This window comes from Chiloscyllium punctatum, unplaced genomic scaffold (assembly GCF_047496795.1).
Source record: "Chiloscyllium punctatum isolate Juve2018m unplaced genomic scaffold, sChiPun1.3 scaffold_130, whole genome shotgun sequence".
In the NCBI taxonomy this organism is placed as follows: domain Eukaryota; kingdom Metazoa; phylum Chordata; class Chondrichthyes; order Orectolobiformes; family Hemiscylliidae; genus Chiloscyllium; species Chiloscyllium punctatum.
Genome location: NW_027309864.1, coordinates 622,175 through 636,113, shown reverse-complemented (window position 1 = coordinate 636,113; position 13,939 = coordinate 622,175).

Here is a 13,939-nt window from a genome sequence, read left to right as displayed (position 1 = left end):
CAACGCCTTTCGTAAAACCACAGCTCCCAGGCTCAACAGCTTCCCCCCTGGCTGACAGGTACGTACTTATCAAGGACACACAGCCACTATTCCTTTTAAAAGCTCCACATTTCAATTGCGCCCAGGCGCTGCAGTTTCCTTCCCCATCCTATGCATCCTAAATCTTGCCTGCCGTAAGACCAAAGTGGGGCGGGGGGGGGTTCTGTTTCGGTGTTTGGACAGAAGTTGAGGTCTCAGCTGAGAACGTCAACCTCTTCGGGTTGAAGGGCATTATCCGATAAGTTGACGATCAATTTCCCCCGTGTTGGCAAATGGGGGGGGTGAACCCTTCTGCTCATCAAACCAAACGCCCTGAAAATATCACCTCATCTCGTCATCTATTAAAATATGAGTGACAGAGAGCTCTCGAATTCGACTATTTAAAGAAAATAATGACAATTTTTTAACTCTAAAAGTGAACATTAAACAGCAACTAGTCACCAACTCTTAGACTCCCTCCCCACTTAACTGCATATTACCTCCCTCCAGCTCTATAACAATATAATGTTTCAATAAGACACTTACTAAAATGACATCATCTTAATTTCAGACACACACAGCCACTGACTTCTTTGGTATTTATTTTCTTCTGGCTGACGATCTCCCTGGGGCGTTGTTTCATCTGAAAAACTATCTTTGATCGAGAGTGTTTCCTAATTTCTTGGGTGTCTCCTGATGGCAGTTGCCCCCCCCCCGGCAATTTTGAAAATATCCACATTTTTGTATCCCCAAGATCAGGTTGTCTCATCGGTCTGATGTTGGCAAACCAATAAATTGAAACTGGATTGGGTTTTGGTATCCTGGGGCATAATTTAAACTTGTTAAATTTGAATTCTTGTCAAAACGGCGCCCAGCTCAGGTTTTAACATCACAGCCAAATGTTAAATATTTTCAATTGTCTGGTACACTCTGGGATTGCTATCTAGTCATCTATGCAGGTGCTTGTAATCTCTCGGTTCAGAACAGCATTCACTCTCTCTTCAAGGTTCACTACTCGCCTTCAACTTCACAACAGTAAAGTTTTCAACTGTGGTGCCAGGAGAGGATTGGCCACTGCTGGTGTGGTAAACGCCACGTTTCTCCAGTTTCTTGTTCTTGGTGTGTGTGTGTAAGTGATGTCGTTCTGCCACCTCATCTGCTTGGCAGTGTCTTATCACTGTACTGCTGTATGTTGAGCGCAAGCTGAGAATGTGGACTCTACCTCGACTTTTATGGTGCCAGCTGTAGAGTAACGTACGAGATGATTCAGGAGCTTGCAATGGCGACACAAACGGGCGACCGTTGGCAGCAAAGTGCCCAGCCTTCAGGGCAAGATTGACCACGACACCGTCTAACCCTGTCATGGCAACCAGTGTCGACATGGATACTTCCATTACATGTGGGGACACCACCCACTATGTACGTGGCAGGTCTTCACGTGACCCGGTCAACATTGTCTAACTCATTAGCTACAGGGCAGGAGGCCCCAGAGTGAGGTACATTGGCCGGACCAAGCAGATGCCATGACAATGGACGGATAGACCCCTCACAACGATCACCAGATAAGGATGTTCCCTTCCAGTTGGGAACATGTCAGCGGTCAGGGGCGTTCAGCCTTGGATCTCCAGGTGACCGTCCGGCAAGGCAGACTTTGGGATACGCAAGTGGCCGAGCAGAGGATAAGATGTACCCATGACGATGGCCTCAACTGGGCCCTTGGGTTCACACTGCAGGTGACCCCCCCCACTACACTATGCACACTCTCACACACACGCGCACAAAAGCACCACATACAAACGTATACGTGGACGCTCTTACACACTCACACAGACCCTCTCTCACACACACGCTCTCTCTCAGACGCACACACACACCAACACACACTCTCTCAAGCAAATACTCCATCACACTCATGCACATATTCTACCAAGCATATATACACAGACACACACACACTCTCTCATGCACATATTCTACCAAGTATATACACACACACACACACACTCTCACATGCGTGCACACACACATATGTCTGTGGGGTGAATTTGCATTTGCTGAATGCGCAGATAAGTTCTATTTTGTTCAAAAAGCACATGACCTGTAGGCACTCAACTCCATGTGACATCTTATAAATTCCTACTTTGGAAACAGGACCAGTCTGACTCAGCGTTGGAAGACAAGACAGACTCTGACCTCACACCTTTAGTGCATTGTCTGAGCCGAGAGGACACCTTTTGTTTTGGAATAAAAGCTTAAAAGCTATCCCAGGAATGTGATTTGAAAGAAGTTCTGGGATTTACATATTAATGAATCGAACCTGTAACCCATTCTAAAAGATGAAAGACTTAACAGCCATCCAGGTTTTTTTTCAATATATCTCATATATGCCACTGTGACCATTTGCTATCAATTCTGTGTCCTGTGATCCTGCCCCACTGACTACCTGACGAAGGAGCAGCACTCCGAAAGCTAGTGTGCTTCCAAACAAACCTGTTGGACTATAACCTGGTGTTGTGTGATTTTTTTTTAGCTTTGGACACCCCCGGTTCAACACCCGCCCCTCTACCTCATGGCTGCCCAGACTACAGCAAAACACAGTTGGAACGTCCAGTGAAGAGCGACGAAATTGCGTTTGGAGTACCGGGGAAACTTCAGGAATACAATTAGTCCTTGCTGGTTCACAGGTAGGAGTGCTGCCTACTCTCTTTGAAAAGCCAGCGGGGGGGGAACTCAGGCAACTGAACTTTCGCAGGACACATATCCTGGGATTATGCTGGACTAGGTGGGAGCCAGGTCACAAAGAAACCGGAGAGATCCAAGTGTACAGGTAGGAAAGTTGAAGTGGAATTAGCAGAGACCCTGACGCAAATGGATGACAAAGCAGATATCTTTAGCTTAGATAGATTAACTGAGTTACAGCAGAAAGATGAAAACTTAAAGCGATTGTTTCAAAAGGTATTCACGGATAAAGAAGCCAAATGTATCCCTGAGTGCTACTATCTTAAAATGATGTCTGAATGAGGAAGCAGAGACCATCACAAATTCAGGCAGATGAAAATGGGCCGAAGTTCATCAAGTCGTATTACCAAGTGGGCTATTGAATGGAGGTGTTGCGATTGGTGCAGTAGGGGGGTCAGTTAGTGAGAAAAACTCAAGGTAAAATACAAAATCATTTTTACTAGTTGGTCTAGGCAAGGATATAGTTGAGTTTTGCCAGGCGTGTCACACACGCCAGGTAATTGGAAACCCACAGGCAGTAATAAAGCCCACACCTTCAATACCTATTCCTGCATTTGATGAGCCATTTACAAGAGTCGTGATTTTGTAATATTAGCTCGCTGAGCTGGAAGGTTTGTTTTCCGATGTTTTGTCACCACGACTAGGTGACATCATCAGTGAGTCTCTGGTGAAGCGCTGGTGGTATATCCTGTCCCTCTATTTGGCAAAAAAAGTGAGAACTGGAAATCAGAGTCTAGATCAGAGTGGTGCTGGAAAAGCACAGCAGGTCAGGCAGCATCCGAGGAGCAGGAGAATTAACGTTCCGGGTAAAAGCCCTTCATCGGGAATGCAGAGGAGACCGCATCGAGAGCAACGGACACAATAAATGAGATTGGTGGATGGGCAGGTGAAACTTTGATGGATGTGGAAGGCTCCTTTTGGAGCTTTGGATGGAGGTGAGTTGGGAGGGAGGGGGGGGACATCTTTATATTTACAGATCTTGGTTTCTTAATGTGACGATGTCACTTCTTTTATTCAAGGGAAGGTAGAATCTTAATCGATTGCATAGGACCCCTGCACCAAACAAAACAAAAATAGGAATCAGTCTTTTTTCACAATGTTGGGTGTGTCCACTAGATTTCCAGAGGCACAGCTTCGAAAGGAGATTAAACACGTACTCCAAGATGACCCAACTGAAGTGAGTTACAGTGACTGGAGCTCACTGATAGTCATGGTGTCAAAACCAGATGGTACCCAACAGTTATGTGTGGACTATTGCCAAGTCAGTGCCATTACAAAGACTGGTGCATGTTCGATTCTGCGTTTGGGAGACTGCATTGAAAAGGTCGGGCAAGCAACTTGCATATTCCTAAGTTGAACTTGCTCAGAGGATACTGGTGGGTGCCTTTGTCCAAAAGCACAAAGGCAATTTCGGCTTTTGTAACGCCAAATGGACTGTATCAGTTTAAACGCGGTCTCCTCTACATTGGGGAGACTGGGCAGAGTGCTTTAGGGAACATCTCCGAGACCCCCGCACCAATCAACCAAACCGCCCCGTGGCCCAACATTTCAACTCCCCCTCCCACTCTGCCGAGGACATGGAGGTCCTGGGCCTCTTTCACCGCCGCTCCCTCACCACCAGACGCCTGGAGGAAGAACGCCTCATCTTCCGCCTCGGAACACTTCAACCCCAGGGCATCAATGTGGACTTCAACAGCTTCCTCATTTCCCCTTCCCCCACCTCACCCCTGTTCCAAACTTCCAGCTCAGTAACTGTCCCCATGACTTGTCTGGACTTGTCCGACCTGCCTATCTTCTTTTCCACCTATCCACTCCACCCTCTCCTCCTTGACCTATCACCTTCATCTCCTCCCCCACTCACCCATTGTACTCTATGCTACTCTCTCCCCACCCCCACCCTCCTCTAGTTTATCTCTCCACGCTTCAGGCTCACTGCCTTTGTTCCTGACGAAGGGCTTTTGCCCGAAACGTTGATTTCGCTGCTCGTTGGATGCTGCCTGAACTGCTGTGCTCTTCCAGGACCACTAATCCAGAATCTGGTTTCCAGCATCTGCAGTCATTGTTTTTACCTCAGTGTAAAGTCACACCATTTGGAATGGAAGACGCACCAGCCACATTGCAATAAGGCCATTGCCCGATTACCCAGTTGCGTCATATACACATTTCAATGACCTGGTGAGTTTTTGTCACAAGCAGACGGAACAGTTGCAGCATTTGTCAGAGTGGTTCGATCGAACTCAGGAGGCAGGCCTGGCTAAGAGCGGGTTTGCCAAAGCCTCAAGTCACCTTGCTGCTCCACCCACCGAACTGCCAAAGAAAGGGAAGAGGTTTGAGTGGGTAGCAGACTGGAGGAAGGCATCCTGTCAGCTGAAAGCTGCGTCAACCGAAACCCCAGTGACAGCCACGCCTAATTACGCGAGACCATTCAAGGAGACTACCACTGGAGGCGATGCGTGTGTCTGCGTTGTGCTCTCACAGGAAGCCGAGGAGAAAATCCAAAGCTGCAGCGGCTGTTTCTCCAGGAAGCTGAGCATTGTTCAATGAAAATACTCGAGAGTTGACGAGGGACTTTGAGCTCGGTGTTTTGGGGTTGCAACGTTTATGTTACCCAGCAATGTCCCTGAGACAATCATCCCCGCTGATCAGAACCCACTGAAGCTTTCTGGAGAAATTCAAGGACCGTTGAGATGGAGGGGCGTTCGACCCGAACCTAAACGTTCTGGACTGGGAGAGCTGGCCACGAGCGACCTCTTTGCTTTGCCAGCTTCCCCCCGGACTCCATGTGACCTCACCTTCTGCGGCAGCCAACCAGGTGGGACATGACCAATGGCCTCACTGAATACCATGTTGACTCCTGCCCTTGTCAGCTTTCTTAGGTCACTTCATCAAAGAACTCATAACGAATTTGTGAGGCAAGATCTCCCACGCACGAAGCGAACTTGAGCATTCCGAATCAAACCCTGTCTTTTCAAATGCGTATCTTATCCCTCAAAAGTCTTCTCAAGTGACTTACCCACCACGGATGTTTGGCTGACTGGTCTATAGCTCCCAAGCTTTTGTATGCATCCCCTCTTGAATAATGACGCAACATTTGATACCCTCTTGTCTTCTGGAACATCATCTATGGCAGAAAATGTCGTAAAAATATAAACTGACCGACTCCCACAGCTACCTAGACTACACCTCCTCCCACTCTGCCCCCTGTAAAAACGCCATCCCATATTCCCAATTCCTTCGTCTCCGCCGCATCTGCTCCCAGGAGGACCAGTTCCAAAACCGTACAACCCAGATGGCCTCCTTCTTCAAGGACCGCAATTTCCCCCCAGACACGATCAACGATGCCCTCCACTGCATCTCCTCCACTTCCCGCTCCTCCGCCCTCGAGCCCCGCCCCTCCAACCGCCACCAGGACAGAACCCCACTGGTCCTCACCTACCACCTCACCAACCTCCATATACAGCGTATCATCCTTCGTCATTTCCGCCACCTCCAAACGGACCCCACCACCAGGGATATATTTCCCTCCCCTCCCCTATCAGCATTCCGGAAAGACTCCCTCGTCAGGTCCACACTCCCCCACCAACCCAACCTCCACTCCCGGCACCTTCCCCTGCAACTGCAAGAGATGCAAAACTTGCGCCAACACCTCCCCCTCCACTTCCCTCCAAGGCCCCAAGGGATCCTTCCATATCTGTCACAAATTCACCTGCACCTCCACACACATCATTTACTGCATCCGCTGCACCCGATGTGGCCTCCTCTATATTGGGGAGACAGGGCGTCTACTTGTGGAACATTTCAGAGAACACCTCTGGGACACCTGGACCAACCAACCCAACCACCCCGTAGCTCAACACTTCAACTCCCCCTCCCACTCCACCAAGGACATGCAGGTCCTTGGACTCCTCCATCACCAGACCATGGCAACACGACGGTTGGAGGAAGAGGGCCTCATCTTCCGCCTAGGAACCCTCCAACCACAAGGGATGAACTCAGATTTCTCCAGTTTCCTCATTTCCCCTCCCCCCCACCTTGTCTCAGTCCCAACCCTCGAACTCAGCACCACCTTCCTAACCTGCAATCTTCTTCCTGACCTCTCCGCCCCCAACCTCACTCTGGCCTATCACCCTCACCTTAACCCCCCTCCACCTATCGCATTCCCAACGCCCCTCCCGCAAGTCCCTCCTCCCTACCTTTTATCTTAGCCTGATGGACACACTTTCCTCATTCCTGAAGAAGGGCTTATGCCCGAAATGTCAACTCTCCTGCTCCTTTGATGCTGCCTGACCTGCTGCGCTTTTCCAGTAACACATGTTTCAGCTCTTGCAAAAATATCAGCGTCCCCACAATTTCTACTTTCACTTCTGGCAGTGTGGTTGGATACATCTGATTTGTCAAACATAGAGTTCCACAATATAGGAACTCCATCATTGTAATGAGAAGTCAGCACTGAGCCTCCAACGGTGCCACAGTCATTCAGCACTCACTCTCCGACAGTGCAGCGAGCCCCCATGTCAGTGTGACCCTCCCTCAGCACTGACCCCGTGTCAGTGTGACCCTCACTCGGCACTACCCCGTGTCAGTGTGACCTTCCCTCGGCACTGACCCCGTGTCAGTGTGACCCTCCCTCGGCACTGACCCCGTGTCAGTGTGACCCTCCCTCGGCACTGACCCCGTGTCAGTGTGACCCTCCCTCGGCACTGACCCCGTGTCAGTGTGACCCTCCCTCGGCACTGACCCCGTGTCAGTGTGACCCTCCCTCGGCACTGACCCCGTGTCAGTGTGACCCTCCCTCGGCACTGACCCCGTGTCAGTGTGACCCTCCCTCGGCACTGTCCCCGTGTCAGTGTGACCCTCCCTCGGCACTGTCCCCGTGTCAGTGTGACCCTCCCTCAGCACTGACCCCGTGTCAGTGTGACCCTCCCTCAGCACTGTCCCCGTGTCAGTGTGACCCTCCCTCAGCACTGACCCCGTGTCAGTGTGACCCTCCCTCAGCACTGATCCCGTGTCAGTGCAATGATCAGTGCAGGGCTCCCTCGGCGCTGACCCTCCCACAGTGTGGGTCTCCCTCGGCGCTGACCCTCCCACAGTGCGGAGCTCCCCCGGCACTACCTCGGTGAGTGGGGATAGGGGTGTGGGTGAGGTGGGGAAGGGGGTGGGGGGGAAGGGGGGATGGGGGTGTGGGCAGGGGGGGAATGGGAGTGTGGGTGGGGTGAGTTGGGGTTGTGGGTGACGGGACGGGGGTGTGGGTGAGGGGGGATGGGTGAGGGCGGTGGGGCTGTGGGTGAGGTGGTTGTTGTGTGCATGGGGTGAGGGGGGATGGGGTTATGGGTGAGGAGAGGATGGGGGTCTGGATGAGGGGGGATGGGGTTATGGGTGAGGGGGATGGCGGGGTGGGTGAGGGGAGGATGGGGGTGTGGGTGTGGGGAGGATGGGGGTGTGGGTGTGGGGAGGATGGGGGTGTGGGTGAGTGGGTGAGGGAGGATGGGGGTGTGGGTGTGGGGAGGATGGGGGTGTGGGTGAGTGGGTGAGGGAGAATAGGGGTGTTGGTGATTGGGGATGGGGGTGAGGGTGATGGGGATGAGGTTAGGGATGGGGATGTGGGTGAGGGATGGATGGGGGTGTGGGTGAGGGGGGGTGGGGCTGTGGGTGAGGTGGTTGTTGTGTGTATGGGGTGAGGGGGATGGGGTTATGGGCGAGGAGAGGATGGGGGTCTGGATGAGAGGGGATGGGGTTATGGGTGAGGGGGATGGCGGGATGGGTGAAGGGGGATGGGGGTGTGGTTGTGGGGGTTGTGGGTGTGGGTGGGGGGGAATGGGGGTGTGGGTGAGGGGGGATGGGGGTGGGGGTGGGGGTGAGGGGGGATAGGGGTGTGAGGGGATGGGGTGGGGGTGAGGGAGGATGGGCGTGTGGATGAGAGGGAGGATGGGGGTGTGGGTGAGGGGGATGGGGGTGTTGGTGAGAGGGGACGGTGTTGTGGGTGAGGGGAATGGGGGTGTAGGTGAGTGGGGGGGATGGGGGTGTGGGTGAGGGGGGGATGGGGTGTGGGTGAGGGGGGGATGGGGGTGTGGGTGAGGGGGGGATGGGGTGTGGGTGAGGGGGGATGGGGTTGGGGTTGTGGTTGTGGGGGATGTGGGTGTGGGTGGGGGGGATTGGGGTGGGGATGAGGGGGGATGGGGGTGTGGGTGAGGGGGGATGGGGGTGAGGGGGGATGGGGGTGCGGGTGAGGGGGGATGGGGAGGGAGTGAGGGGGGATGGGGAGGGGGTGAGGGGGGATGGGGGTGTGGGGGGATGGGGTGTGGGTGTGGGGGGGTGGGGGTGTGTGTGAGGGGGGTTTGGGGATGTGGTTGAGGTGGGGTGGGGGTGTGGGTGAGGGGGCATGGGGGTGTGTGTGAGGGGGGATGGGGGTGTGGGTGAGGGGGGATGGGGAGGGGGTGAGGGGGGATGGGGTTGTGGGTGAGGGGGGTATGGGGATGTGGGTGAGGGGGGATGGGGGTGGGGGTTAGAGGGTATGGGGGTGTAGGTGAGGGGGATGGGGGAGTGGGGATGGGGTTGTGGGTGAGGGGGGATGGGGTTGAGGGGGGATGGGGTGAGGGGGGATGGGGTGAGGGTGAGGGTGGATGGGGGTGAGGGGTGGATGGGGGTAAGGGGGCATGGGTGTGTGGGTGAGGGGGGATGGGTTGTGGGGGATGGGGTGAGGGAGGAACCGGGTGGGGGGAATGGGGGTGAGGGGGATGGGCGTGTGGGTGAGGAGGGATGGGGGTGAGGAGGGATGGGGGTGAGGGGGGATGGGGTGAGGTGAGGGGGGGATGGGGTGAGGGGGGATGGGGGTGTGGCTGAGGGGGGTGTGTGGGTGAGGGTGGATGGGGGTGGAGGGGGATGGGGGTGTGGGTGAGGCGGTTGTGGGTGTGAGGGGGGATGGGAGTGAGGGGGGATGGGGGTAAGGGGGGATGGGGGTAAGGGGGAATGGGGGTGAGGGAGGATGGGGGTGTGGGTGAGGGGGGGATGGGGGTGAGGGGGGATGGGGGTGTGGGTGAGGGAGAATGGGGGTGTGGGGGATGGGGGTAAGGGGGAATGGGGGTGAGGGAGGATGGGGGTGTGGGTGAGGGGGGGACGTGGGTGAGGGGGGATGGGGGTGAGTGGGGGATGGGGGTGAGGGGGGATAGGGGTGTTGGTGAGGGGGGATGGGGGTGTGGGTGGGATGGGGTGAGGGGCGATGGGGGTGAGGGGAGCTGGGGTTGAGGGGGAATGGGGGTGAGGGGAGAAGGGGGTATGGGTGAGGGGGGATGAGGTCGAGGCCGGATGGGTGTGTGGGTGAGGGGCCGATGGGGGTGTGGGGGATGGGGTGAGGGGGGGAAAATCGGGTGAGGGGGGGGATGGGGGTGAGGGGGGATGGGCGTGTGGATGAGGGGGGATGGGTTGAGGGGTAATTGGGGGTGTGGGGGATGGGGTGAGTGGGGATGTGGTTGAGAGGGGGATGGGGGTGCGGTTGAGGGGGAATTGGGGTGTGGGTGAGGGGGGATGGGGATGTGGGTGAGGGTGGATGGGGTGTGGGGGAGGGTGGATGGGGGTTTGGGGACGGTGGATGGGGGTGTGGGGGAGGGTGGATGGGGGTTTGGGGGGGTGGGGATGTGGGTGAGGGGGGTGTGGGGGCTGTGGGGGTGAGGGGGGATGGGGGTGTGGGGGGTTGGGGGGGAGGGGGGATGGGGGTATGGGTGAGGTGGAATTGGGGGAGTGGGGGTGAGGGGGGGTGGGGGTGAGGGGGGAATGTGGTGAGGGGGGTTGGGGGTGAGGGGGAATGGTGGTGTGGGTGAGGTGGAATTGGGGGTGTGGGTGAGATGGAATTGGGGGTGTGGGTGAGGTGGAATTGGGGGTGTGGGTGAGGGGGGATGGAGGTGTGGGTGTGGGGGGATGGGGGTGAGTGGGGATGGGGGTGTGGGTGAGGGGGGGATGGGGGTGTGGGGGGTGTGGGGGTGAGGGGGGATGGGGGTAAGGGGGATGGGGCTGAGGGGGGGATGGGGGTGTGGGGGGTTGGGGGTGAGGGGGGGAATGGGGATGTGGGTGAGGGGGATGGGGGTGAGGGTGGGCAGGGGATTGGGGTGTGGGTGTGGGGGTGAAGGGGGAATGGGGGTGAGGGGTGATGGGGGTGAGTGGGGGATGGGTTGAGGGGGGATGGGGTGAGGGGGGATAGGGGTGAGGGGGGATAGGGGTGAGTGGGGGATGGGGTGAGGGGGGATGGGGTGAGGGTGGATGGGGGTGAGGGGTGGATGGGGGTAAGGGGGCATGGGTGTGTGGGTGAGGGGGGATGGGGGTGAGGAGGGGAATGGGGTGAGGGGGGATGGGGGTGTGGGGGATGGGGTGAGGTGAGGGGGGGATGGGGTGAGGGGGGATGGGGGTGTGGCTGAGGGGGGGTGTGCGGGTGAGGGTGGATGGGGGTGGAGGGGGATGGGGTTGTGGGTGAGGCGGTTGTGGGGGTGAGGGGGGATGGGGGTGAGGGGGGGATGGGGGTGAGGGGGGATGGGGGTGTGGGTGAGGGAGAATGGGGGTGTGGGGGATGGGGTGAGGGGGGATGGGGGTGTGGGTGAGGGGGATGTGTGGGTGAGGGGGATGTGGGGGTGAGGGGGGATGAGGGTGTGGGGGAATGGGGGGTAAGGGGGGAATCGGGGTGAGGGGGAATGGGGGTAAGGGGGGAATGGGAGTGAGGGGGGACGGTGCTGTGGGTGAGGAGGGGATGGGGGTGTGGGTGAGGGGGGATGGGGCTGAGGGGGGATGAGGGTGTGGGTGAGGCGGGGTGGGGGTGTGGATAAGGGGGGATGGGGGTGAGAGTGAGGGTGAGGGGTGATGGGGATGTTGGGGGATGGGGAAGAGGGGGGATGGGGGTGTTGGTTGGGGGGGGATGGGGGTGTGAGGGGGAATGGGGGTGTGGGTGAGGGGGTGATGGGGTGGGGGTGAGGGGGATGCGGGTGTGGGTGTGGGGGGATGGGGGGAGGGGTGATAGGGGTGTGGGTAAGGGGGGATGGGGGTGAGAGTGAGGGGTGATGGGGATGTGGGGGATGGGATGAGGGGGGATGGGGGTGAGAGGTGAGGGGGGATGGGGTGGAGGTGAGGAGGGATGGGGGTGGGGGTGGGGGGGGAGGATGAGGGTGTGGGTGAGGGGGGGGTGGGGATGTGGGATGATGGGGATGTGGGTGAGGGGGGACGGGGGTGAGGGGGGAATGGGGTGAGGGGGGAATGGGGGTGAGGGGGGATGGGGGTGTGGGTGAGGGGGGATGGGGGTCAGGGGGGATAGGGGTGGGGGGGATGGACGTGAGGAGGGTATGGGTGTGAGGGGGGATGGTGTGAGGGGGGACGGGGGTGTGGTGGGATGGGGGTGCGGGGAATGGGGGATGGGGTGAGGGGGGATGGGGTGAGGAGGGATGGGGGTGTGGGTGAGGGGGGGATGGGGATGAGGGGGGCATGTGGGTGAGGGGGGATGAGGTGAGGGGGGGTTTGGGGTGAGGGGGGTTTGGGGTGAGGGGGAGTGTGGGTGAGGGGGATGGGGTGAAGGGGGAATGGGGGTGAGGGGCGATGGGGGTGAGGGGGATGGGGTGAGGGGGGATGGGGGTGTGGGTGAGGGGGGATGTGGGTGAGGGGGGGATGGGGGTGAGGGGGGAATAGGTGTGTTGGTGAGGGGGGATGGGGGTGTGGGGGGGATGGGGTGAGGGGGGATGGGGGTGAGGGGAGCTGGGGGTGAGGGGGGATGGGGGTGAGGGGAGAAGGGGATATGGGTGAGGGGGGATGAGGTTGAGGCCGGATAGGTGTGTGGGTGAGGGGCCGATGGGGGTGTGGGGGATGGGGTGAGGGGGGGATGGGGGTGAGGGGGGATGGGTGTGTGGATGAGGGGGATGGGTTGAGGAGTAATTGGGGGTGTGGGGGATGGGGTGAGTAGGGATGTGGTTGAGGGGGGGATGGGGGTGCGGTTGAGGGGGAATTGGGGTGTGGGTGAGGGGGATAGGGATGTGGGTGAGGGTGGATGGGGGTGTGGGGGAGGGTGGATGGGGGTGTGGGTGGGGTGGGGATGTGGGTGAGGGGTGTGTGGGGGTGACGGGGGCTGGGGGTGAGGGGGGATGGGGATGTGGGGGGTTGGGGGTGAGGGGGGGATGGGGGTGTGGGTGAGGTGGAATTGGGGGTGTGGGTGTGAGGGGGGATGGGGGTTGGGGGTGAGGGGGAATGGTGGTGTGGGTGAGGTGGAATTGGGGGTGTGGGTGAGGGGGGGATGGGGGTTTGGGTGTGGGGGGATGGGGCTGAGAGGGGATGGGGGTGTGGGTGAGGAGGGGGGATGGGGGTGTGGGTGAGCAGGGATGGGGGCGTTGGTTAGGGGGGATGGGGGTGTGGGTGAGGGGGGGATGGGGGTGAGGAGGGATGGGGCTGAGGGGGGATGGGCTGAGGCGGGGTGGGGTGGGGGTGAGGGGGGATGGGATGAGGGTGGGATGGGGGTGAAGGTGGATTTGGGGGTGGGTGAGGGGGTGATGGGGGTGAGGGTGAGGGGGAATGGGGGTGTGGGTGAAGTGGGATGGGAGTGTGGTGGAGGGAGGATGGGGGTGTGGGTGAGGGGGTGTGGGGGTGAGGGGGATGGGGGTGAGGGGCGGATGGGGGAGAGAGGGATGGGGGTGAGGGGGGATGGGGGTGATGGGGGGATGGGGGTGAGGGTAAGGGGGACGGGGATGAGGGGGGATGGGGGTGCGTGAGGGAGGATGGGGATGAGGGGGATGGGGTGGGGGGATGGGGGTGAGGGTGGATGGGGGTGAGTGGAGATGTTGGTGAGGGGGGATGGTGGTGAGGGGGGATGGGGGTGAGGTGGGGATGGGGGTTAGGGGGAATGGGGGTGTGGGGGGGATGGGGTGACGCGTGTGAGCGGGGATGGGGGTGTGGGGGGGATGGGGTGAGGGGGGTGATGGTGAGGGGGGATGGGGGTGAGGGTGGGGTGGGGGATTGGGGAGTGGGTGAGGGGGGATGGGGGTGTGGGGGGATGGGGTGGGGGTGTGGGTGAGGGGGGATGGGGTGGGGGGGGAATGGGGATGGGGGTGTGGGTGAGGGGGGATGGGGGTCAGGGGGGACGGGGGTGTGGGGGGATGGTGGTGGGGGGGGATGGGGGTGAGGGGGGATGGGGGTGAAGGGTGAGGGGGGATGGGGGTGAGGAGGG